Source organism: Rhinolophus hipposideros (genome assembly GCF_964194185.1).
Source record: "Rhinolophus hipposideros genome assembly, chromosome: 17".
NCBI lineage: Eukaryota > Metazoa > Chordata > Mammalia > Chiroptera > Rhinolophidae > Rhinolophus > Rhinolophus hipposideros.
Window position 1 is genome coordinate 48,836,471 of NC_138063.1, and position 22,454 is coordinate 48,858,924.

At 40.1% G+C, this 22,454-nt stretch overlaps 1 protein-coding gene across 19 annotated transcripts in view; it reads left to right on the forward strand.

The window, feature by feature from the left end:
• ARHGAP28 (Rho GTPase activating protein 28) overlaps window positions 1–22,454 on the forward strand; it is a 193,442-nt gene that overhangs the window by 58,777 nt on the left and 112,211 nt on the right. For 6 of the 19 annotated variants that reach the window (XM_081078576.1, XM_081078566.1, XM_081078574.1 and 3 more), the window contains exon 2: window positions 9,245–9,336. The exons of 8 other annotated variants lie outside the window; for them this stretch is intronic. The gene's annotated coding sequence lies outside the window, so the exon portion shown is untranslated. Of the gene's footprint in view, window positions 1–153; window positions 316–9,244; window positions 9,337–22,454 lie in introns of those variants that run through there. 5 more of the 19 variants (XM_081078561.1, XM_081078568.1, XM_081078577.1 and 2 more) reach the window with 5 other exon arrangements.

A 22,454-nucleotide genomic window follows, 5' to 3' on the forward strand; every position in this document is an offset into this window, starting at 1 on the left:
CCCTGTTACTAATTTGGGAAGACTAGTTAAAATGGGATCTTAATAGATATAGCAAAGAAGTATTTTGATTCCAATTCCTGTTTTTGAGCTGGAGTCTTAAAACTACCAAATCCATTCTTTCCATGTAATTACCTAATTTTAGAAACATCTGTTGAAGTAGACTCCATTACCTAAGCAAGCTCTTCCACTCTTGAATGGAATTAATGTATTTCTCTGGTAAGGCTACCAAGCTCTTCCTCTTGTTTTCCGTACTGGGACAAAGGGCACCAACTAGACCGAAGTGGCTGTTTGTTGCTCTGGTCCTAGAGAAAACAGGTGAGTGGAGAGGCAGTTCTCCTTATGTGTCTGCCCTACAGAAAATAATTCTGCCTGGGGATTTGTCTTACCTTCATGTGTCCACTTCTGTTCTTTTCCCGGCTTCTGCCTACTCTTCCCTTATGTGCCTCTTTGAGAAACTGGCACCTGTGTTAGAGCATTCTCTTGAAGCCATGATTCGTCTGATTCATGGCAAGCAATGTCAAGCTCAAGAAACACAAATGGCTTGCTCTTCTCAGAAAGGTTTCCATAATATCAATTAACCTTTCGTGTTTAATTTTTAGAATACTGTTATCCGTTCAGTCACTTTGTCAATAACTCCTTATTTGTCTTTATTTTCTTTGAATTCTTGCTTTTGTCCTTTGTATTCTCTCTCCGAGGGAAGGGGGCATGTTAGGAAGGGTAGTTTTGTTGCATATTTGAATTTTGTTTCCTTTAAATTAGATGAGAATCATTTGCCTTAGAGCATTCTGGGTTCTTTTTAGTTAAGTACCATCATCTTTACATTTTGCAACTGTGTTTATAGTTTCTTTATTGTTTTTAAATTGTTTTACTAGTGTATTTTATAATCAAAGGGCATGGCTACTTTAGCTGTTGCCCCTTCTTTTGAAATTAAAGCATGATAAGAAAGCCTACTTAGATGAAATATTGCTTTTTTGTATAGTGTGTTTGGGGTGGAGGGTAAGAGATCTCTTTTTTTTTCTTTTAGTTTAATCTCAGATTTCAGAAGGTGGTAAGCAAAACCAAGTTCCATGATAGGGTATAAATTTCCAGCATGATGTCTAGGATGTGGCAATATCTTTGATGTGCTCATTTGTTTGTGAAAATAATTTAACACTTATGTACTTTGATGATTATTACCAAATAGGGTGAGTTTCTTTAACTTTAAATCTTGTAAGTCATAAAGAATTTGCATTATATTTAGAAATTGTTTCTCAGTTGCGCATTCTACAGTTTCATTTTGAAGGCCCCTAAAGTTCTGTGTATAATCACTGCCCTGCCTCCTTTGTATATGTCCTGCCTTTTACAAATTTTGTAAGACTTTTGTTAAACTCTAACCAAGGGATTAATTAAATAGCAACTGTGCTAATCAAAGGCAGATTTAACAAGATAAGACTTGTGTTTACATTTGAAAATATAAATAAAAGACTTTATGATCCTAAAGGTGAAGAAAAAAATTAGATGAAAAACAGAACAACACTTAGAGATTAAGAATTCTGAAGATAACAGGTATAATAATGCAAAACTCTCTTAGCCACGGTTCAGGCAAAAATTTTAGGAAGAAAATAAGCTTATGAGATGATCTAAAAAGAAATCAGAGCCCCTCTGCAATAAGTAGAATGACAAAGCGAAGTAGCAGATTTACTGGAAGGCCTCCTCCTGACCCCAGCTGAGCTGAGCACAGGAATGTGTTTCAAAGCCTGTTTTAAACCCCAGAGGTGGTGTTATGAATCAGTCTTGCTGACGTAAACAGACCCTGCCTGGAAACTTTCCAAAAGCAGTGGAAGAAAGCAGCTCAGTCAAGATGTGCAGTATTATTACAGTAAACGTGCAGGGAAGCAGTTCAACACTGTCTTGGGAGACAGAGTAAACCAGCACTCTCTGAAGGTGTCCTGTGACCTGGTGATAAGACCATTCACAGAGAGAAGATTGAACCTGGAACAACCACCCAAGTGCTGATATGAACAGAAGGAAAGAGGGATTGAGAAAAGGGAATTATTTCTTAGTGATAGAGAAGCCTGTGGATTATTTAAGGAGAAAACAAAGAAAGAAAACTATTGAGAGGAGTGTTTGGACAACGTAAGTGCTGATTAGATGAACATTCATTGCTAGGTAACTTTAGTGATGAATAAATGATAGGTTTACAAAGCTCAGATACCAAACAAACACAGGGTTTGTAAGTGAGCAGAGTAAACAACTCTTGTCTCTGAGAGCTATGAAGATTGATGTAAGTAATTCTCCATATGTCAGATGTATTTAACTAAATGAACATGACGATTTAAACTTTTTTCTTTCTGGTATGAATACACAGAGTAAAATTGGAGTCAGACATGTAAAAGATATTTTCTGCTTAGCTGTAAGTCACCGTAGTTTAGTTTCCAAGAAACTAACCTAGTGCTTCACAAAAATCACTATCGGGGTTAAGAAAGGTGTATTATTTTTTGCCTAAAAAGACGGAAGTCACAATATTTTAGTTACTTGTGTATTGAAGTGGTATTTAACTACCTGAAATTTCCGGAATCAGCAGATGATAATAGAGGTATTTCACCATTTTTTTTCTTGTTCCACGACTTTCAGAGCTTGTTCCAAATAGTGCTTCCATAAACTTCGAAAGGATTGCTGGAGAAATGGAGGCAGTAACCACAGGGTAATTCTGCGTGCAGAAGGCAGAGTTTACAGGAAAGCCTGAACTGGTTACTGAGGTACCTTCAGCACTGGTATGGGACATCCACAGGAACAGCATGAATATTCAGGGCAGGGTGCTTTGTAGAAATATTACTAAAATGGAGGCCAAACGTTCACCTCAAAAGATTCTTTTTAAATAATAGCATACTAAACGTTTGTTGTCTTTCGCTTTATTCTTTGCCAGCCTCAAATTATTCAGTGTATATGAATCTTCTAGTACATTTTAGTTAAAATACTACAGGATTTATCTCTCAATCTATCCCTGGAAGTGGCAGCTCCTCCTCTTCCTCCTCCTCCCCCACGGCTTCTTCAGTTACAAAACAAAATACCCTAAAGCATAATCTCTTTTTGCAAAAGGATAAATCCATGGAAATCCATTACCAGTAAGAGGTTGCAATCCCTTCAAAACTACTTTTTAATACTATGAAATTGAACAAATGAATTAGAGAAACCCATCTTGAACTTTTTCAGGAACTGGTATAATTTCCAAAGTACAGAAGTGTCTGAGCTGTGAAAACACCTACCACTAGAAATCTGTGGGTTTAATGGTAGAAGTGGAATTAGAGAATATGTGCAGGCATTTTAGGAATACTATGTCATTAATCTCTGCAAAAACTCCATGCAGAAGTCGCTATCCACAGTTTACAGATAAGGAAATTGAGGCACAATGTGGTTATGTGTCTTGACCAAGTTTATATAGCCGATAAGTGGCAGGGCAAGAATGTGAAAGTTTGTTTGACTCCCAGGCCTGCCTAGGCATTCTGTCCCACACAATGCTCAGTGAATGAGAAAATTCCTTATCTCTCTGTTTTTCATTCTGGAGGTAGTAGGAAAACTCTTTGAGGTTTTGGTGGAAGTAGCTGCAGGATTTTGAATGATTCAGGGAGGCTGTTTTCTCCTCTTTAACGAGGCTCCTGTTTTCTATTCTCAGTCCATTTTTACTTCCTTTTCCGACCTACTCTCTCTTGAAGATAGTATCTCTTCCTCTTACCTAGTAATATATAAATCTTGTCACTTCTGCTTTTGTGTGTGTGTGGCAGGGGGTTGGGGCGGGGGAGCGGTTACTATTGGGAGAAAAGAAGGGAAAGGAATCACATTGCCTTTCAGGAACTGTTAAAAGTTTGAAAAGTGGTGTATTATAGAGAATTACTGTATGTTTTAAACCCTAAGTGGATTCACCAAGCGTTTTCAATAATCTGTTTGCAGTTCTGTCCACTGAAGAGTTGGCTTTGTGGTGGTTACTTGACTAATTTGTGTTTATAAACTGATTCATCTGTCAAAGTCGAGCTCAGATTCCACACCCGCCATCTCCTTAAACCATTGTCTCACCATTTCTCTCATAAAGACTTTTCCAAAATTGTAAAGCCTAGGTTATAAATACCTTTCCTTTAATATTTATGTACTCCCATACTCAACAAGATGAATATTCTTTTTAAAAGCATTATCTCTTTGGCTAACATGTAGATCCCTTTGGCTACTGATTGCTTCTTTTACCTCAGTAACATTCCTCCTCTCCCCACCCCCACAGCTAATTTAGAGCTGGCTGTTAGTATTAGATTCATTGGTTCTGTCTGTTATCCTCCCATTGGTTCCATTTTTGTTTCGTGAGTCTACACACATCATTCTTCCCAAGACAGTTCTTGAAATATTTGAAGACAGTGATCATGCTTCCTCCGAGCCTTCTAAATTTCTCCAGTGCTTTCAACTTTTCACCTGTGGCCTGGCTTTGTGACAGTCCCTGTCCATCCATCCTGCTCTGAATGCAGTCCTTGCTGTCAAGGACATAATGTGATGCCCAGAGCTGAATTCGGCTCTGCTGCATGTAGGATAATCATCTCCCCTTTCTGTATGATATACTTTTATGCCGCTTAAGATCCATTTAGTTTTCTTGGCATCCATGTAATGCTGTTGGCTTGTATTGACCTTGCATTTGGCCAAAATTTCTTCATTTTTACACAAACTGGATTCATGCCAGGAAGCAATGATCTTAAACCTGTGCAGCTGAAGTTTCTGAACTTCATCCTCATTCCTAGTGTTTTATCCTGTTAGGTTCAGTCCATTAGTCGTCCCAGTGGAGAATTTCTTGATTTGGGTGTTCTTATTCAAAATAGTCTATTAGACTAGTAGTGGTCCTGCGTGTTCCATCTCTGCCAATCAGAATCCTACACATCCGTCTCCTTGAGGTCTTTCCTGAACTTTAATAGGGAGTACTTTCTCCTTCCTTTGAGTTCCCAAAGCGTGGTCTAAAACTCTTAGCTCTTACTGAATTCTACTTTATGTGAGCAGTAGGCAAGGTGGTTGAGAGCAGAGGCTATGGGAATGGACATCCTGGATTTGCACCCAGGGATACAGCAAACCCAGGCTGTACCCCTTAGCAATGGTATAATCATGTTCATGTGAATTTTTCTCCCTAAATTTCAGTTGTCATATCTATAGAATGGAGAAAGTAGTACCTACCTTACAGAATTATTGTGAGGATTGAACCGGTTAGAAAGTGTAAAGTGCTTAGAATGGTGCCTGGCACATAGTAATTGCTAACAATTTTTAGCTATATCTATATCCTCAATAATGTGAAGTTTACTGAAGAAGCTCAGAATAACTTATGAACATGATTTTTTTGAATCCCAAAACATGACTCTCAGAGGAAACTAAATTTATGGAGACAGAACATTGGAGAGGAACATTTGCCCAAGGAGACATTGTGAGATGGTTTCCAACTAGAGGGCAGACTCACAGACTTGTTCACTTGTAGTCAAATATTGCCTACATTTTTATAAGCCTTGTGCATATTTATTATGAACCATGTTTATCAACATTGTAATTAAAATACTTAATTGCTCAAAGCCTAATTTAAACTTGTGTGCCATGGGCTCATGCTAATTTGCATTTTGCTTTGCACAGTATGATAAAAGAAACTGGAAAATATTTTTTTTCCTTCTATAAAGTATAATCTTTTTCCCTTGAAAAAACTATTATGGTCCAGCAACATCAGAAACTCATGCATTTAACTTTTGGCATAAATTTATCATGGGGATTAGCAATCTTTAGCCTGATAACTCACTCTAACGTCAATACTTATTGAAGGTCTACCAAGAATCTTGTGTTGGGCTAGGTAGTGTTGACATGTTAAGAAGTGTAAGATAAAATTTCTGTACTCAGGTTTATTTGGAGGTACAATACATAGTAAATAAAATAATAATATAAGGCATATCATATGAGAGTTCTGTACTCAGTGAATTACTAAGTCAGTGGTATAGAAAAGTGGATATTATAAGAGCCTCAACACTATAGTTCTTAATTGCTACAAACCTATTTCAATTTTTTTTCCAAATTATTTATCACTTCAATAACCTCTGGAGACCAAATAATACAAGACTTAGGACATCATCAATTAAGTAACAATAATATATTTGTACCAAGTGTTTCTTCTATGAAAGTTTGCTCTACATTAATAGTAGTTTTAGATATACCTGATGATGAGGAGTATAATAGCTAAGACATCCGCTTAATCAGTTCTGATGATAACCTAACATTATCCCATTTTTGAGACATGGGGAAATTGGTCTCAGAGTGGATCATAGGTTATTACATCAGTAAGACGTAAATCTGTGATTAAATTCACATCAGTGCAACTGAAAAGCCCTCTTTCTAAACTGCTATAATGTCTTGTCCTATTCGTAATCAGCAGCCTACTTTAAGGGATCCATGATTAGATTGTTATGGATGAACTTTAGTGTATATGATTGGAGTGGGGGATAGAGATGAGTTGAAAAAGGTAAGCTAAGGCAGTTGTAAAGAAACTTTTATATAAGCTAATAGTTCAGAACATCTTGCCACCAATTAGGGAAGCCACATCAACTGATTATTAACAGTGAATTTATAATTTTATAATTATATAATTTAATAATTATATTAATAATCAGCCACATCAACTGATTATTAACAGTGAATTTATAATTTTATAATTATATAATTTTTGTTTTAGCAACATGACACAAGTATATGTAAAGTATGTTAAAATGGGAGGAGACAAGATATTGGGAGACAAGTTAGGTGGTGCAATGGCCTAGACATATAATATCTTGTTCGTGTATACAACAAGATGGAAAAAGATGGATTTGAAAGATGTATCTAAGGTAGACTTGCCCTGATTTGTGGAACTGTCCAATATGGAGGGCAAAAAAGGGGGAGGAGTAAAAATGGCAGGGTATATCGTGATGCCATTTCTGAGTCTGGGAAAAAGGAGTGATTACAATTAGGAGGGGTCTGAGCTTTGGGCATGATGAGTTTCAGATGAAGGAGAACATACTGAAGTCAATTTTACATCCTGAGGAAACAGAGCTCAAGAGCAGTCAGGCCAAGATTTGTGAATCTTCAGCCTGCAAGTGTAACCACGGCAGTGGATAAAGTCATGGGGAGGGGCTGGGGTGCTGTATGTAGAGAGATATTGAAAGAGGATAAAGGACAAACCCAGGAAAGCCACCAATATTGAGGGTATGACCCTGTTTAGCAGTGTTCCAGTCGTATGGGTACACTAAGGACTCTTGGATTGGAGGTGTTTCTCAAGCCTCTGTCAACATGATTACAAGCAGACTTTTAGCTTCCTAAGGCATTAGCTGTTGATTTTTGCTAGTATCGCTCTCGGAGGATTGACTCCAAACTTGGGAAATAGTTTGCTCTCTGTAAATTGGTATAGTCTGGAGATATATATAATTCATAAATAGGTTGTTAGATGACCCAGCTTTTCTTTAAGATTTTTTTTCCTTAAAGTTTGCATGTTACATTTCTAGTTTTGAAATAAATTAGTGCAACGATGGAATCCACATTAAACGATTGACCAATACTTTTTTTTTATAGTTTTATTTTATTTTATTTTTACATCCCTCACACTGTGAACCCCCCTCTCCCCATCCACCACCACCCCGACCTCACACCGAGCCATCACATTATACACATAAAATTATAGTTGGCATTCATTAATGTCCAGCCTTTGGTGTACAATGCCATGACCAGGCATCCACAGCATCCCTGAGGTGGTCTCCCAAACAGGACACATGTCCATCGGACACCCAACAAAATCCCCAAACACTATTGAATAAGTTCCCCAAAGTAATTCTCAAAAAACCCTGAGGCAATCCTGTGGTCACCAGTCGCCCCCCAATCCCTTCACCTTTCCCTCCATCCCCAACCCCCTCCCCCCCGCCCATCTAACAACTCTCGGTTTTTTGTGTCCCCAAAACTGTTTCTGATTAGTTCATACACATATTCTTTTCTTTAGATTCCGCATATAAGTGAGATCATATGGTACTTGTCTTTCTCTTTCTGACTTATTTCACTTAACATAATGTTCTCTAGATCCATCCATGTTGTTGCAAATGATAAGATTTCTTTTTTCTTTATGGCTGCGTAGTACTCCATTGTATAAATGGACCACAGCTTCTTAATCCAGTCATCGACCGATGGGCATTTCGGTTGTTTCCATATCTTGGCTATAGTGTAAAGTGCTGCAAGAAACGTAGGAGTGCATACATATTTTTGAATTGGAGTTTTGGATTTCTCCGGATAGATGCCTAGGAGTGGAATTACTGGATCATAGGGTAGTTCTATCTTCAGATTCCTGAGATACCTCCATACTGTTTTCCATAGTGGCTGCACTAATCTGCAATCCCACCAACAGTGCACTAGCGTTCCCTTTTCTCCACATCCGCGCCAGCATTTGTTGTTTGTTGCTTTATTGATGATAGCCATTTTGACTGGGGTGAGGTGGTATCTTATTGTGGTTTTTATTTGCATTTCTCTGATGGTTAGTGAGGTTGAGCATTTCTTCATATTAAACTATTGACCAATACTTAATGAGCTCCAGGTTTCTTGTGAAATGCCTTGGAAACTTCACTGGCAGCTTCCTAGGTCCTAAAAGGTATGAATGCTTTGGTTCCACCGTGGTATGCTCTTTCAGTAATGACCAGAAGCTCCTCTAAAAATTTGTTGTGTTGTCCATTCATAGGCAGCTACTTAGCAGTGACTGCATGAGAAGTAACAATACTTCAAGTGGCCTGTGTACAGGCTACAGGGTACAGAGCAGAGCTCTGACCTGAGGTCCTACTCCCTGAGGTCCTCTTACCAGCTGTGGGTCTGCAGGCCAGTGATGAACTTTCTCTTTAAAGCCTTTGTTTCTTTATCTGTAAAAATAAATTATGATAGTATAGGTAGTATTTCTCATAGAATTGTTGAGGATGTCCGATGTTGGGCATTAGGGAATAGTGCATACAATTACAGAGTACTAATACACATGGACTAGAGTCAATTTCTCTTATTGTTTAAAATACCTTTGTGAGTGCTATACTATCTGGAAATGTTTTCATCTGAATTTCCTGAATGTGATACAGTTCCTAGATCTAGTTCCTTTTTTGATACTGTGAATAATAGAATAATACTAGGGGATATCATCTCTGGCAAGAACAGATCACTCTAATGGATTTGGAAGACTATGTTTGTTCAGGGTGTCCCTCCCTTCCTCTTACAGAGTCACCACTTCACATCTATAAGCAAAGAGCTGGCCTGACTCTGCAGCTTAAGTAGGTGTCAGAACACCTGAAGCGATCTGCTGATACTCTGGTATGTTCATTCCTTTGTTCTCCAGACCAAATCTCAAAGAACAGGTACCTGAGTGTCAGTTTTTCCCTTAATGTGCATGACAGAATCATGAGACATAAGAGACCAGGCCTTTTCATAGGCCATTATAAAAATCAAATTTATCATGGGCCTGAGTATTATTGAAGGGTGAACTGTCTCTCGCATATAAAAATAATCCTTCATCATGTTATCAAGTAAATTCCCCCCATTGCAGTATTAAAGTAGATACTGAAGCTCTGTAAAGTTAAGCAGAGATGTCCTCTTTAGGCTGCTGTCATGCAGGGTGTCATGTGGGGTCTCTGGTCTTGCTCCCCACAGAAGAACGCATGATATGGTGAGGCCAAAAAGGAACACCCACGGAGCCATTGATAGGGGAGTCTGTGGGGACAGAGCCAGAAGTGCAGTTTCCAGGCTCTCGGCCTCACGTGGAAAGGTGCTGGTTCAGGTAGTAAATGGCCATTAACTGTGATTGGATGGCCATCAGCTGTAACCAGTGAGCCATTGGCCACTAATATAACTGCCGTGGCTACGCCAGCAGCAAATGGGGGCTAGCAAGAAGATGGTGGCTGAGCTAGCAAGTGGAGCAGTGAAGGTTGCGAACAATGTGGCTCCTGCTTCCTGTGTCTCCAACCCAGCCGCCAGCGAAAATATAATGGTATGACTCCCCTATCTATGGCTCTGTGGGTGTTCCTTTTTGGCCTCCCCATATCCTGCATTCTTATGTGGGGAGCAGGAGCTGAGACCCCACAGGCCGCCCCGCGTGACACATGGTGCAGCGAGCAGGGTACGGTGCCAGCCAAAGCTCTCCAAAGGGAAGTGGAGCAGTTTGTGCGTATGAACACTCAGTCTCAGGAAGACCAGGAGGAGCAGATGCTGGAGAGCTGGACCCCCGTGGAGGGGTGGGAAGATGTGGACAGTTCCCCAAACAGCATAGGCTGGAGAAAGCAAAGATCATTGCGGCCCTGCGAGCTGGGAAGTGCTTGCTGAGGCACCCTGGATGCGGGACTTGTAGTCCCCAAAGGAAACGCTTGCTGAGCCCTCCGTGGAAGCTGAGGGTGAGGTCAAGGTCATCCCTCACCCCTAGGACAGCCCTGGAGAATGACTATGGACTATGGGGAATTGCCTTCTATCCCTAATTTAATGGACCACTTGACTGTTTGCTTGGGAATTTACCACCATGTAGTGGAACTGATGGATGTTTGCTTTTGTGTCTTGTCCGGCCGCCATCGAGAATATGTAAGCACCTTAACTATGAGTCGCTGTTGTTCCAGCATGGTACCCTGAGAGGCCCAGAGAGAGTGGCAGTGCCCTGAGAAACCCTGGCTGTGTCCAAGGAGACTGGTGGTCCCCTAAGAAGCCCAGGAAGTCTGGCTATGCACAGAACTGGTGGTGGCCTGAGAAACCCTGGCTGTGCCCAGAGGGCCTGGTTCTGTCCAGGATATTGCATTCACCTCCAGGCTCCTCGCACAGGGCCCCTCGCGGAAGACACTTGTCGCGTAGATTATGAGGCGAGACCCTGTAGGGGTGGAGTGTGGGGACAGAGCCCCAGAAAGCATTTTCCAGGCTCTCGGCCTCACATGGAAAGGTGCTGGCTCAGGTAGTAAATGGCCATCAACTGTGATTGGATGGCCATCAGCTGTGGCTAGTTGGCCATCAGCTGTAGCCATTGAGCCATTGGCCACTAATGTAACTGCCTTGGCTACGCCAGCAGCAAATAGGGGCTAGCAAGAGGATGGTGGTTGAGCCTGCAAATGGAGCAGTGGGTGTAGCGAACAGTGTGGCTCCTGCTTCCTGTGTCTCCACCCCAGCCGCCAGCTAGAATATAGTGTGTGACTCCCCTACCTATGGCTCTGTGGGTGTTCCTTTTTGGCCTCACCGTATCTTGCATTCTTATTTGGGGAGTGGGAGCTGAGACCCCGCGGGCTGCCCCGCGTGACAGTGTCATACCACTATAGTCTCGCTGGAGACACAGGAAGCAGAAGCCACACTATCCTGCCGTCCACTTCTCTCTGACAACCAACCTCACTTGATAGCTGCAATCTGCTCTTGCTAGCTCAGCCACCATCTTCTTGCTAGTCCCCATTTTCTGCTAGCGTAGCCATAGCAGTTATATTAGTGGCCAATGACTCACTGGTTATAGCTGATGGCCAATTAGCGACAGCTGATGGCCATCCAATCACAGTTGATGGTCATTTACTACCTGAGCCAGCACCTTTCCACGTGAAGCTGAGAGCCTGGAAACTACACTCCTGGCTCTGTCCCCAAGCTGCTGATCAGGGTTGTGTAATTCACATGATTGAAAATGAATAATTTTGCTGGCAAAATAGTCATTTTCAGGGACTGCATACATTTATCAAGTTTCCTTGTGTAGAGCAAGGCTGTAAGAGGCTTTACCATTATTCCTGCTTGGTTTTCATAAACTGAATATGAACACTGTGTTTATATAATTGGTCTCCATGTGGTTTTCATCTGAATTCTATAATTAAAGTGTTAGTACATAACTCCCAGGGTGCAAGTATCCTGTGATTGCCTAAACAGCCATTTTATGAACATCTGTCCTTGTTCCAGGACAAAGGTTTCATTCAATTGCTCGCCAGTCCTGATGGTGAGCAGAAACATCTGCCTAATCCTGTATAGCATTTTAAACATCATCCTCATTGTCAGGAAAGATGTTAGTTAAGATGAAAATCTGTTTGTCAAGACGAGCACAGGCCTCTGACAACTCTTTATTACTTCAAAATGACTGTGATCAATGTGTGTCTTTCTAACAAACCTCTGGCAAAAGTTGACTATAAAAGTAAATTGAAGGAAACCCAAAAGTTCTTGGACATGGAACCTACAAGTCCCTAGCTCATGTAAGAGAGAGCCTTATAAACTGAAATAGTTTGGGAAACTCAGGAGAACTATGAAGACGCAATAAGACACTGGAGAGGACAGGTCAGCAGAAGGGTCAGGTCCTGCTGTGAGTAGTGAAGTTACACGTGGCAACAATCTTGCATATGTGTGAGCAGATTTTAATCACCTCTTAAGGAGGAGCAAGGTAGGAACAAGGACCTGGAGAGGCCCAGGAGCTTCCAGGTAGGGCTGCCACTCCTTGAGAATGGGCTGGACCTATGAGGCTACCCCAACTCTAAGTCAGACCTCAGGTAAGATCAAGGTCAAGGCCAGATGACTAACCAGAATCCACTTCTCCATCGTTCACAGAAGTCGGTCCACGTGGCTGCTGCTTCTGGATAGAATTTGAGCTGAACTGAATATTCACATACAACATTTAAGCACTGGAGATTGAGAAAAATCAATCAGTCTTATAATGCACATGAATTTCACAGTCACAGAATACAAATTTTTTTTTTTCTGGCAACAAATTTATATTCTAACTCTAATCCCCAATTTCTGACAGACAACAGAAAAACTTAATCTAGTCACAGCCACAGCCAGTCAGCTTCATCCAATTTAGTGCATTTTAAATTGCTTCTGGTTAAAATTCAGGAATATTCAGGGTCTTTCCCCTTCATTTCTCTCCTTCTACTCCATGTTGTTCCTTTAAGCTAATGCCTCAATAGAGGCAGTCAGGGGACCTGTGTTCTGGACACCCCTGACTTCTCTGAGCCCTGAGCTGACTCCCTGACTCCAGTGGAATTAGATGCAGGGCTCCTGGGATGCAAACATAGATCTGTGGGCGTGGACATGGCTCCCACCTGACTCCCTGTCATGAACTACCCACTCAGCAGCCCTTGCCCTCAGGACCTGTGGGGACAAAGCCCCCAAAACAGTTTCCAGGCTCTCGGCCTCACATTGAAAGGTGCTGGCTCGGGTAGTAAATGGCCATCAACTGTGATTGGATGGCCATCAGCTGTGGCTAGCTGGCCGTCAGCTGTAACCCGTAAGCCATTGGCCACTAATATAACGGCTGTGGCTACGCTAGCAGAAAGGAATGGGGGCTAGCAAGAAGATGGTGGCTGGCAAGCGCGGACTGCTGTTAGGCAGATTATGTAGATCCTGCTTCCTGTGTCTCCAGCCCAGCCGCCAGCGAGAATATATTGGTTTGACTCTCCTACTTACGGCTCCATGGGTGTTCCTGTTTGGCCTCACCGTGTCCTGCGTTCTTGTGTGGGGATCGGGAGCTGAGACCCCGCCGGACGGCCTGCATGACAGGACCCTTATCTCCAGCCAGGAGTGTTTGTCAGATTAAGAATCAATCAATCTGTCTCTTTTTCTTTATTTCATTAAGCTAAAACCAGCACCCCTTAGACAACTCCGGGAACTTCTGACCCTACCTGCCTTAGCTCACCAAGCTCATTTTTATCCATTCTTCCTGTCCTTGTGACATGGGTTGTTTCTGCAGCAGCCTCAGTCATTAAAGAAGACAAGCAGAAAGCAAGCTTCCTTTTAGATCCTTCCTAACTTCTTGGGGAAACCTGTGATGACCCCAACTCCCACTCCAATACATCATGACCTTATTCTGGGGATGGGACACTGAGTGCATGGCTTCTAATTGTTTATAATGCTCTTTTTTTTCTCTCCAGATTTTTTCTCTTCTTCCTAGTTTGGAGTGGGGTGATAAAAAATAAAAACAAACAACAAAACAAAACAAAAACCTGTTCTGTCAGTTTATATCTCTTTTCAAAACTATTTTTGTGTCCTTCTCTCATTTGAACCGGAGCCAAGAATTTGGAATCTTTGTTTGCTGGGTTTTTTGTTTGTTTGTTTTTGCTGTTGACAGTTCTCCCTGGGGCTAGTGGTGAACTGGCCACTCATATCTATCTTTTGGAATATGGGCTTAGGGAAGAGGGTGGGGGTGGTGAGGAGGGGGCACATAAGTCAACATTACATCATAGCATCCTGGCAGAAGGCACCCAACTATGACTCATTAGTCACGGTCCAGATTGGGTTCTCACTTCCTTGAGATTTCAGACATTTTGGCTGCCCTCCATACCTGGGAAGGACTGCTGTGCTTAGCACTGTCCCCGCTGTTAGGAGGAGCATGACACATTCCTCAAGGATGGGAGATGACACTTTTTTAGGGTGAAATACACTGGTTTTTAACACGTTGAAAATCCAAATATGAGGACTTTGCTCTTTCCATTTTTTAATGTTTAGCTGCTGAGAACCTTGATTAGAGCTCTAATAAGGAACACACAATTCAAGTCATATTTCTCTAACTTCTGGTTAGATTTTTTTAGGAGCTGACTATTTAGTCATGGTGCTTACTGTTTCTCATTTTTCTTGGGCCTGCTCTCTTTTCTAAATCTTGGAAATCCACCAGTGATATTGCATCTACCGTATTTTGCCATGTATAAATAATGAGCAGTTTTTTTTGCCCAAATTTGTGAGGGAAAAATAAGGATGCACATTATACATGGGTAGTGCTAATTCTGTATCTATATAAATGTTTTTAATTCTTTTATTTATGCTTATGAGTAAAAAGTGTAGTTCTAGAAATCAATAACAATATCCATATGCAAAATAATACCCTGGAATACCATAATTGGTTTTGTTGAACTTCGGATAAATTTGCAACGACAAAGAGTTCTTGGCCTTCTATTATGTATAAACATTATAAATTTGTTAAGGTACATAAAATTTCTTGTACTTTGTATCTGTTCTTGTATTTTGTAATTATTTGTTACATAAAATGTCTTATATCATGTTAAAAATAAATCCTAAAATTTCTTTATAATACAAAAATACCTAAATGTAAACAAATAAAAATTTGAATTAAAAAATTAAAATGAAAGAGTTTTTTCCCTGAAAGTTTGGGCCAAAAATGTGGGTGCGCATTATACACAGGGGCACATTATACACGGCAAAATACTAAATTCTAAAAGGGGTTGGAGGGTTTTAGGCTGAGTGAAGGCTGGTCTTCTAACCTGCCAGTCCTTTCTCTCCACAAGAATCTGTAGGGGCCACTCTGTCCTTAACTTCCTCAGGCATTTGGCTTGTTTTCCTTTTATCCTTAAAGCTGCCCCTCCTTATCAAGCCCCTTGAGGTTCTTCTCTTCCTAAAGATTGCCTTGTTGCACAAACAACACAGACTCATTGCAATCTTTTTCGTGTAGCCCTTTTATACAAGTCCAGGTCTTTCTGTTTTAAGGGTATTTACTTTTCTTTTTCTTTCTTTTTTTTTTTTTAATTAAATTTATAAGGGTATTTACTTTTAACCACAGGAAATAGTAAATTGCCAAATTGGTCAAAAGTTCCTCTATTGGATAGCTCCTTGTGTTCTCCAATCTACTCTCCATTCTTCAACATTCCACTGTTCAGTGCCCTGAGTGGCTCTCTGGGGCTCACCAACAAGCCCCTTTGCTCTTTAGGTCCCAGTTGGGGTCTGGTCAGTGAGAGGCACAGGAGGGGATCAGAGGTAGGAAGGGAGACAGGATATTTATTCTTCCTCCCCTGCCTAGGAAGTGCCTGTATTCCTTTCTCCCACATACCCAAGAACGCGGCTCTCTTCTTGGGTGTGACCCCATCCTGTTCCAGCTTTAAAGTTCTTCTGTTCTGGTAATCTCCCTTCTTTCGTCCCTTTTGGTCTGAGGCTGCTGATAGCTCATCCTCCCAGTTGCTAGCCTTAAGGTCCTTCATTTTATTCTTGCTGGTGCCCTCTAATGCTGCTCACATCACACTGAAGTCTCCTCAGTTACCTTATTTGAGTTTGCTGCCTACTTCTTCCCAGGATACCAGTCAAATCCTCACAGTTACAGATTCTCAGAGTGCAGGCCCCAGGGATGCCTTGCTACCAGAACTGTGTCTAAACTGTGGATCAGCAGTATTTGTAACCCCTGGGAGCTTTGTTAGAAATGCAGACTCTTAGGTTCTGCCCCAGAGTTACTAAATCTAAACAGCATTGTAAACAAGATTTCCAGGTGATTTAAATGGACCTTAAAGATTGGGAAGCCCTGCTCTAGAGGTAAATTTCCTTTCCAGGGAGTTCAGTGCCCAGGAATCCTGTTTGGTTGAAGCTTCCTACTCTGAATGTAATCGCTTTCATTTCTGGGGAAAGCCTACAACTCTCCTTGATTCTCCTGCCCTGATTCCATCCTCCCCATACCCTCCACCCTGGAGCAAAGCTCACATCCCCCTTCCCTCTTCTCTTATTTGTGTATTTAATGGGTTACTGAACCCATCCTGAACTCCAGGTACTGTCCTAGGTGTTAGGGATACAAAGAAGAATAAGGAAACACATCCCTGCCCTCAACTGGATTTGGTGAAGTAATGAAGACATGCTCATGTCACCAGGATCCCCAATTTTTTTTTTTTTTTTAATGAGTCTGCCTGCCTCTGTGAACTGGCCCAAAGAAATGCATGAGCACCAGTTTGTAGTATAGAAAGAAATATTGAACTGGCCAATATGGAGATAGGAGCTAAAAACCTGACCCTCCACCCCCACCCCACTCCCGTGGCATATAGGTTACAGATTATGTAGGGCAAAATCACAAGACACCATGGGTTAAGGGTTTGGGGTCATGCCCGAAGCTGATTGGTCGGAGATAAACTAAGGGTAATAATCATTTCTTTAGGAGAGTTCTAAGATCTGCTCCTGCATTCCTCCTTCTGGTCTCAAGGGAAAGTAGCCAGGAGGTTGTTCTACCTCAGGGCTCAGGAGCTGAAACTTAATTTAGGTCAAGATGTTATCTTTAGCCTGCCAGAGGTCCAGACTGTGTGCCCATTAGTCAGGTCCGGGCTACTGTCTTCTGCTGCCTCAGGGTTTGCCAATTATCTAGGGAGAAGGCTAGGTCTTTGGGGGATGGAGGGAGAAGAGAGGGAGATGATTTCTAGAGCTAGGATTTAAAACTAAATTTAATGAAAGTCATAGGGACCCTCGGTTTTGCATAGTCAATGTGAAGACAGCAGGAGGTAGATGCTATAACAGAGATAGGAACAGAATGAGGTGGAAACAAAGGCAAAAATTATTAAAATTAAAGTTACTTTGCTTGATGAATGTGAGGAAGTCTCTCTAAAATCTGGTGAATGGCATTGTGTTTTCTCATTTTAGTCACATTTGGAAATCTTGAATAAAGATATCTGATTGTAATCCCGTTCTCAAACTTCATTCCAATGTCACATTTGACAAATAGCAGTATCTCTCCCAGGAACAGCTAGCAATCTGTAGAGTGAGAGGCAGCTGCTGAGCAGCAAATGCAGGCAGCCAGAGCCCTAAAGAAATTAAGGAGCTGAATTTTGTCCGAAAGGAAATTCATGGAGAAAAACCAACTGATTACCTCATAAGCTGTCTTTGGAATTAATTTCAGGGCTTGTTAAAGAATCTAATTTTTCCTCTATAAGGGTTCTCAGAGGAGTTTAATGAGGTCCCCATCTTTTGTCACCTGTAACATTTCTATTCAAGTCTCTGCATAATTCATGTAAATGAAACAACATGGATTCCAAATTACCCAAGCAAAATGAGGGGACCGTTTGTCATACCATTATGAAATTTTTTAAAAACAAATATTGGCTTAGGCTGTGAATATTGATTTGATCATTCAGTCATTCATTCATCATTCAAGAGAATCAGGTGTATTACTCAAAATGTATTTTTTATCCACATTTTTGCTACCTCTTCCTGGCAGTAGAATTGAGGCATAGAGAAAAAAGATATCTTCAGCATTCTGGAGTCTTGAGCTTCACCTCTTTCTTCTTTGGCCCAGATGATACCTTCAAGTGGCACATGTTGCTCCGCCCTCTGCTTCCTCTGCTTGCAAGCAGCTAGTACTTGATTAACTTCTGTGAATTTTTACAGGAGCTGATGCCCTGATTGAGAGGGTCATTCTTACACCCTTGCTATGTCATAGCCTTCTTTACTGTATGGGAAATGACTAAACCAACCAGCATTCCCAGATCCTGGGAATTCCAAAGAAGTGGACAGAGTTGAGAAACTGAGAAGGGGTTATTACTGTGCCTATGATCTATAAATGAGCTTCCATGTAGAAGTGAACACTAGCCTCAGATGGAAATCTGCAGGCTTTGCTTAGTTTTCCTACTAATACTACCCATTAGTAGGTTATTAGCATTTGAAAAACTGGAATAGAAGAGGAAATATACCACAGTACATCACTCATGAAATTTGTATTTGTTGTATATATGATAATCTGTATGTATTGGAAAGAGATATAAATTACATTTGTGGATATGAATTGAGGTTAAACAATTTTTGAAAATATTCCCCTAGGAGATACACAATGTTTGAAATAAGGGTAAGTTTTATTGGAAGTGGTGGTGAATTGGCAGTAGACACTTATCTTTAAATAGAGCAGAAAAAGTCAGTTAAAACAGCATTTTGAGTTCAAGTGACAAAGATAATGATTTCTAGAGTTGTTAATTTATACCAGGTAAATTGCAGTATTAGCCACTGTTGGTCACAAGTATATGTATTATAAATTTTCCATGTTTTTACCATTTCATTTCCCTCCTCTTTCTCTTTCTTTAGTTTTTAGTAAAGAATTTTTTGAAAAAGTATCCTGTCATATATACTTAAAGAAAAATTCAAGAGCATTTTCCTAGCTATGCCAGAGTCTAAAAGGGATAAGTGTATACCCAAGTCAGGGGGACAATGAGGGTAGAGATGTGAGGACCCAAAGGAGGAAGCAGCCCTCAAGAAGGGAGGGTTGGAACCCAATGTCCCCACCGTTATCCCATTGTGACCTTTTCACCACACATGCCTGCCAGGATGCCTTCTTATGGTGACTGACCACATAGTTCTCTTCATTGTTTGAAACCATTATTGCTATTGACAGGTGAATCTCTGAAAAATGATGTAAAATTGTGCTATTTAAAATTTGATTAAAAAGATTAAAACTAATTCTTCCCACTGTAAGAACTGCCATTCAAAGCTATTAAAATTTTGCTATGGAAAAAAAAAAATCCCTAAAGCAGCAAATTTTCATTTTATACCTCAGTTTCTTATCATACATTTTTTAAATTCTCCATGCTTTTTCCTTTGCTCTAAAAATATCGAAATGTCTCCAATATGATCATTTATTCAGATTTAAATTTTGTGTTGAAAGTGTATTTTGAAAAATAGGGAAAATATCAACTAAAATAAAAATCGGCATTGCTGGAGTAAAGAAAGTTCTTTAAACTACACTGTTATTTACCTTTCTTTGATCTAAAAATATATCATTTGCTCTCATTTTTTAGGAATGAGATTAACAATGAAAATAATCATAAAGGTATGAGGTGCGATCAAAAAATGGTGAATGTTTAAATAAAAAAAACATATTACATTAAAGGACCATTGCCGTTAACCCCTCTCAAAATACTCCCCCTTGCTTCAAACACACTTATCCCATTGTTCTTGCCACTTTCTGAAGCAGTTCTGGAAGTCCTCTTTCGTGTTTTTACTTCCATCTTCTATCATGACAATGCTCCATGTCACACATCACTTCTGGCATGGCAATTTCTGTCAAATAAAAACATTACGGTGTGTCCTCATCCACCTTATTCACTGGATCTGGCACAGAGCAACTTCTGGCTCTTCCCAAAAGTAAAAATGATTCAGGACATCGAGGCAGCCATGACAGCACAACTAAAGACACTCATGAAAGAGGACTTACATAACTGCTTCAGAAAGTGGCAAGAACAATGGGATAAGTATGTTCCAAATGAGGAGGCGTATTTTGAGGGGGATTAATGGCAATGTGTCTTTTACTACTGTAATAACTTTTTTAAATTTATGCATTCATATTATTTGATCATACCTCATACACATTTTCTTCAAGTGACATGGTCTACAATTAGGGAAAACTGTTTCCATGTAGATTAGTGGTTCTCAACAATAGGAGCTTTCAAAAAATACCGATATTTGGGCTCCATGCCCTAGGATTCTGATTCAGTTTGATCTAGAATGTGACCCAGGCATTAAGATTTTTAAAATTTGGGGTGTATAGTCAAAGTGATAGTACCTTCAATAGGAATCTGATGTCTGTTTTCCATAGGTGTTTCCACGGCACTTTGTTTTAATTCTCAAAAACACAGTTTTAACCAAAGTTATGATTTTTTATTAAAAGTGTTAGTTAACGACAACTCTCAAAGTGTGTACATATGCATTTTGAATACATAGGCACGAGAGATTTTTTTTAAGGTAAAAGTTGAATTCATCTTTTCTAACAGTTTCCAACAGTTATCAATCACCATTTAATCCAACTGTCATCTCTTTAATTTAGTAGTCCTGCTTCTTTCAACACATTCTGGTTCCTTCTGCCTTTTGTGTAGTCAAGAACCTACAGCTTGGTTTCAGTTTCTCCCCGATAAATGGGTACTTGAAGTGAATGTTGATTTTCTTTTGTATGTTGCTTTTAGCTACATACATTAATTTGGTCATTCCTCAGATTCTTTCTGAGTGTTTGTTTTGTGCCAGATTTTGTGTCAGGGCTTGGGATACAAAGATGACTGAGACACAGTGTTCTCCCAGGAAGAGGAATTTCTGTGGCTATTTCTCTCTTCACAACAATGTTTAGGAGGTGAGTGTAAGTGGCTCCTAACTCTGTCAGCAAATTCTTCAGAGAGGTAATGGCATTTGAATTGGGTCTTAAGGATAAATCTATTATTTGACCTGGCAGCAAAGGGGAAAAAGGACATTCCTGTCAAAGAAAACAGCCTTGCTTAAAATGCCATAGTTCATGGCTTCTTCATGCAAAGGTGGGAAGGTCTCTTTGTTGGTGAGGAATTGCAGGGGATGAGGCTGAAAAAATAGACGTAGGAGAGAAGCTGTCCGACCTTTGTAAGACATGCTTACGTGTTTGCTCCTTGACCTTTGCATGATAGGGAGCCTGTAGAAAGGGAGCTCCATGAACGGGACCTCCACTTTGAAAAATTCATCTAACAGCATCAGGGAGGGACTGAAGGGAAAAGATACAGGAAGCAAGGACAGTGCATTAGGATACTGAACTATTGTACACCCACTATTGACAGTTGAAAAGGACTTAAAGTAATTATTCATAGGAAACACATGAGCACTGTGGAAAATCTGGAAGATAACAAATATTAAGAGGAAAATACAAATCATTTATAATCCTTTCACCAGAGATAACCACCATTACTGATTCATTCCAGTCATTTTTCCTTGCATATTTCATATGGTTAAGATAATTGTAGATCCTGATTTTTCATTTAGCACTATGAAACGCATTTCTTATTATAATAAAGATACTCCATTAGCACATTTTAATGGCTACCAAAGAACTTTTGTATGGATGCACAATAAGAATACCAAACTGTTCCCTTAGTTGGTTGTTTCCAAGTTTTCATAAAAAAACTTAAATTTAACATCTTTCTGCCTAAAGTTGTCTAAAATTATTATTTTCATAGTTTATATAACTTAAGTAAAATTAATGAGTTAAACCACACTTACATAACATTGAGACTTTAATACTGCTGTATTGTATTTCAGAAAAAGTGTAAATACTTGTGCTTTAGATTTTGGAAATATTCAAGATATAGTTTAGTTTGGTTGGATTTGGTGAACAATTGCTTTGGTAAAATGAGAAATGATGAATTAGTCTAAAATGACTCCAGTTTTCTAATTTGGCGGAGTTGGTAAACTATATCATCACTAACCAAAAAAGAAAAAGAAAAAAAGAAAAAAATAATATGGTGGAGCAGACTTTGTAAGGAAGATAATGTGTTCTCTTTTGGGCTTGCTTCATGTGAGATGCTTCTCCGGTAGAAAATCCAAGTACTACACAGTTGGCAAAAGAAAATGTGGTTTGAAATTCAGTAAAAGATATGGGAAACTCAAGGTCTAGAGTAGAGAACAATTTGGCAAACAAGTGTTCATCAAAGTCATAGAAGTAAATGGGAGAAATAAATCATTAAGAATAAAAGAGTGGGGATGAAACTCTGGAGAACACTGCTTTTAAGAGATGGGTACAAGAAAAGCCAGTGAAATAGACAAGAAGCAGTGTTCAGGAAAACCAGAAGATAGCAATGTCACTGAAGCCAGGAGTGAGAGGTTTTTCAGAAAAAGAAAGAATGGTCTGTCTACAGCCCTGGCTCTCAACCCTGTCAGACACTGTCTGCTTTCCCCTCCCAAAATGAAATTTATAGATAATATAGCCTACCTATGTACACAATTTTTAAAAAATCAATATGCCACAATTTTAATAT